Genomic DNA, 4,765 nt, shown 5'->3' on the forward strand with positions numbered 1-4,765 from the left:
CCTGAAATCTCTTTTTGTGCTCTGACTAACACAAATGATGCAGTGGAGATTGCCACATTTGGAGAATTTGCAACGGTCAGCACAGCCGGAGTGCAGCAGCTGAGCCTCTCCCTGGGTGAACCTCCTTCATGATCAAGGTGTTTGCCCTGCCAGGTAAGTATATCTGTATTTTCATTCATGTATTTTTCATTCAGACACTATGGTAAAAGGTCAAAGGTCACAATGATGTTCATGCATCAGCTCATACAGCTACTATTACTTACCGGGCTGTGTATTCTCCTTAGGCAGGTGTTCATCAGCCAGAAAATATCTTCAGACAGCACTGGACTGGTAAGCAGGGTGGGGGGAGAAACCACATCCTATTTTTGGCATCTTTATTCCTGAGGCATGAGGGGCATGTTCAGAGTTTGCCCAGATAAGTGGGAATTTACGTTCTGGGGGCTTAGAGAGTCACTCTCTCAGATAAATTAGACTCTCCAGACAGACTGTTTCATCTCCACATCTAATTTATGTACTAGCATGTCTTCATAGGAGGAAGCACTGTGCTGAGCTCATGTCGCAACCCACTCCCACTGACAAGGCTCAGGCACAATGAGCTTTACACTTGAGTGCCATCACGGTAATTTAAAAGCCATTATCTACCTATCTTCCAAGAATTAATGGAGGGTGATACGTAAACAGTTTGTGCATATGCTAAGACAACCTCTGACTCATCTTGTAGGGTGTTAATGCATTTGATGGACATTATTTTCCAATTAAAAGTGTCAAGAGAGGAGGGTCTTGAATCATTAAATTTTTTTTGTTTTACTCTTCCTTACATTGGTCTGCAGAGTCTATATCTGGAACAATTTGTACATGAAATCTAATGTATATAAAGATGTGAGACAGTAAGATGTCTCACGGCCAAGGGAGATGGCAGGAAGTCTTTCAGGTGAAGTCAGGCGTTTCTTATACAGCAATGTGCAGTGTTCAGCAGAATACTTGGATATTTACAAATGGATCCACAAAAAGAAGAAAAATATATAATAAACTCAGGACTGTGGAGACTGAGATGAAAAAGGCATGCAGGAACCACCTGGATTGAAGTCAAGAAAACCGCCCAGAACAGAATTCGCTGAAGATGCACCATTGAGGCCCTTTGCTCCACTAGGAGCTGAAAATAACGAGTCAGGCGAGTCAAGTTATGCGCATACATGACTGCCATCCCCCATTTAACATAGCAGACAGATGTACAGGAAGGAAGAGCCAGCCTAACAAACAAACATGACACATTTTGAYCCTACTGTAAAACATCAAGTGCATATGTGGTATAGGTTTAATCGACTGAACACTTGAACCAAAAGTGAGAATCAGATGTGTGTGAATGATTTAGAATGGAGCACTGCTATTTTTCATTGTGTTGTTTATAATAACGTAATAGTACTTTATCTTTATAGCCATCTCCAATCAGAGTTTTGAGTTTCATCAATCCTACAGTATATTCCTTTGCTTCTAATGTGTGCTAGACCATTTTTCACACTCAGCTCAGCTCCAGAGCCAACACAATGTTTAGGACTCAGTTTCAATAACATTGGCACAGCCAGCAAAACATTCACATCTTTGCTGCCATGCCTATAATCATCATCTTCTGCATATGTAACACATTGCAGTACTTGCATCTATGACGCCTCCATTTAGCAAAACAACCTACAGATCCAACATACATTGAGTGAGTGTTTGTGTGCAATCCTTCATGTGAGGATTGCTTTTCATCTAACCTTTATTTTATTTATTTATTTATTTATTATTACATCTAACCAGAGCACAGAAAGATTGTCAACTCCTGGAATGAGATGGAGAAGACTGCTCAAAGCCAAGTTTGCTGGAGAAGCATCGTTGACGGCCTACTGTATGTTGTTCATGGGGCGATGGGCCTAAATAAGTCAATTATTAATCTTTATTTAAAGCAGGAAGTACCATGAAGACAAAAATGATTTCCAACAGAGACTTGGAATTGAGTTTCAATGATATTAAAGAGGTGCCGAAGGTGTTGATGTATAATCCCAGTCACAGTGACTGGGCTAGGATTCATGTAGGGTGGCAGGTAGCCTAGCGGTTAAGAGTGTTGCCCCAGTAACCAACTGGTCGCTGATGTGAATCCCCAAGCCGACTAGGTGAATAATCTGTAGATGTGCCCTTGAGCAARGCACTTATCCCTGGAACAAACAGCACAAGCCTACCTATAGCTATCAACACTACACTGGCCTTGCACACCTATGTACCCTTACACACACACATTGGCTTTCTACTTGCATATCAGAGATCAGAGCTGCATATTAAAGCAACATGCAGTCATGTACATTTCCCACACAGACTTACATACCCCCAGATCTTTTCTCCTCACATCCCCCCACCGATACATGACTGCTGCCCTGCCACCCCACTACAGGACCTATTAGCATCCAAGATGGCGTAGTAGTCGGACGTGTGTTTTGTCTTGTCCCGTCCCGTCCCGTGTAAATATCGTTTTATTTATATTTTTCCGTATATATTTTAATCTCACTTTCCATCTACTGACGGAATATACTCTCCTGCAACCCACCTCACCCAATGTGGTACGGATCTGCTATCTTTATACTTTAGAACCGGAACCCCCATCAGAAGCTAGCCAGCTAACTAGCTACTAGCTAGTAGTCAGTTAGCCACTGCTAGGGGTCTTCACCGTTAACTATGACWCCAGCCAGCCTCAGCTCGGTCAATACCTGCCAGACTGCATAGCGCGATATCGTCCCAGAGCATATCGGACAGCTTTTTCTCTACCACATCTCTGGATTTCTACTGCAAGCTCTGAACCTTTACACCGGATCATYGCAGCTAGCTAGCTGCAATCCGAGTGGCTACTCCTAGCTAACGTCTCTGTCCCGAAGCAAGCACCAGTTAGCCTTGAGCTAGCCTCGAGCTAGGCCCATCTCCCGGCTTGCCAAAGAGGTCCACCAGCTAATTCTTGGGTASAATACCTCTTTTGCCAATTGGCCTGGACCCTTTACTGCCGACACAGAGCCCCGCCGATCCATCACGACTGGTCAGCCGACGTAATCGTCCGAGGTGGTTTCAACAGGCTCTTCCCTTGCAATATCGCCGAGGGCCCATCTGCTAGCTCCAGCCCGCTAGCTGTCTGAATCACYGTGTCTCCAGCTCGCCTAGCGTAGTAGCGATTACTGAATCGGCTCCCTGACTCACATATTGCTACTCATTGGACCCCATGATCACTCGGCTACACATACCTCTCCCTAATGTCAATATGCCTTGTCTATTGCTGTTTTGGTTAGTGATTGTCGTACTTYACKGTAGGGCCCCCAGCCCTGCACAATATGCCTTAGACAGCCCTTTTGTCCCACCCCCCACACATGCGGTGACCTCACCTGGCTTAACTGCTGACTCTAGAGACAAAACCTCTCTCATCRTCACTCAATGCCTAGGTTTACCTACACTGTACTCACATCCTACCATACCCTTGTCTGTACATTATGCCTTGAATCTATTCTTCCACGCCCAGAAATCTGCTCCTTTTACTTTCTGTTCTGAACGCACAAGACRACCAGTTCTTATAGCCTTTAGTCGTACCCTTATCCTACTCCTCCGATGTTCATCTGGTGATGTAGAGGTTAACCAAGGCCCTGCAGTCCCCAGCACCACTCCCATTCCCCAGGCACTCTCATTTGTTGACTTCTGTAACCGTAAAAGCCTTGGTTTCATGCATGTTAACATCAGAAGCCTCCTCCCTAAGTTTGTTTTATTCACTGCTTTAGCACACTCCGCCAACCCAGATGTCCTAGCCGTGTCTGAATCCTGGCTTAGGAAGGCCACCAAAAATCCAGAAATTTCCATCCCCAATTACTACATTTTCCGACAAGATAGAACTGCCATTATGGAAAGAGATCGTGATACCTCACATCTCAAAATAGGGCTACTTAATATTAGATCCCTCAACGATGTTAGGATGAAACAGTCAGAGGTCACCAAGCGCAACATAGCYTCAGCATGTAAATCAGCTAGAAAGATGTGTCGGCATCGAGTAATTGTCTCTGKCCMCCTCCCAGTTAGGGGGAGTGATGAGCTCTACAGCAGAGTCTCACAACTCAATCGCTGGTTGAAAACTGTTTTCTGCCCCTCCCAAAAGATAKAATTTGTAGATAATTGGCCCTCTTTCTGGGACTCACCCACAAAYAGGACCAAGCCTGGCCTGCTGAGGAGTGACGGACTCCATCCTAGCTGGAGGGGTGCTCTCATCTTATCTACCAACATAGACAGGGCTCTAACTCCTCTAGCTCCACAATGAAATAGGGTGCAGGCCAGGCAGCAGACTGTTAGCCAGCCTGCCAGCTTAGTGGAGTCTGCCACTAGCACAGTCAGTGTAGTCAGCTCAGCTATCCCCATTGAGRYYGTGTYTGTGCCTCRACCTAGGTTGGGCAAAACTAAACATGGYGGTGTTCGCCTTAGCAATCTCACTAGAATAAAGACCTCCTCCATTCCTGCCAWTATTGAAAGAGMTCGTGATACCTCACATCTCAAAATAGGGCTACTTAATGTTAGATCCCTCACTTCAAAKGCAGTTATAGTCAATGAACTTATCACTGATCATAATCTTGATGTGATTGGCCTGACTGAAACATGGCTTAAGCCTGATGAATTTACTGTGTTAAATGAGGCCTCACCCCCTGGTTACACTAGTGACCATATCCCCTGTGCATCCCGCAAAGGCGGAGGTGTTGCTAACATTTACGAT

General features: G+C 45.0%; 1 non-coding gene across 1 annotated transcript; it reads right to left on the bottom strand.

Annotated features, from left to right (window-relative positions):
* On the bottom strand, positions 1-161 carry LOC111970969 (U1 spliceosomal RNA). Its single transcript, XR_002878189.1, has one exon. It is a non-coding gene; the product is annotated as a U1 spliceosomal RNA (small nuclear RNA).
* Between the last annotated feature and the right edge of the window lie 4,604 nt (positions 162-4,765).

The sequence above is a fragment of the Salvelinus sp. IW2-2015 genome, linkage group LG1 (genome assembly GCF_002910315.2).
Source record: "Salvelinus sp. IW2-2015 linkage group LG1, ASM291031v2, whole genome shotgun sequence".
In the NCBI taxonomy this organism is placed as follows: Eukaryota; Metazoa; Chordata; class Actinopteri; order Salmoniformes; family Salmonidae; genus Salvelinus; species Salvelinus sp. IW2-2015.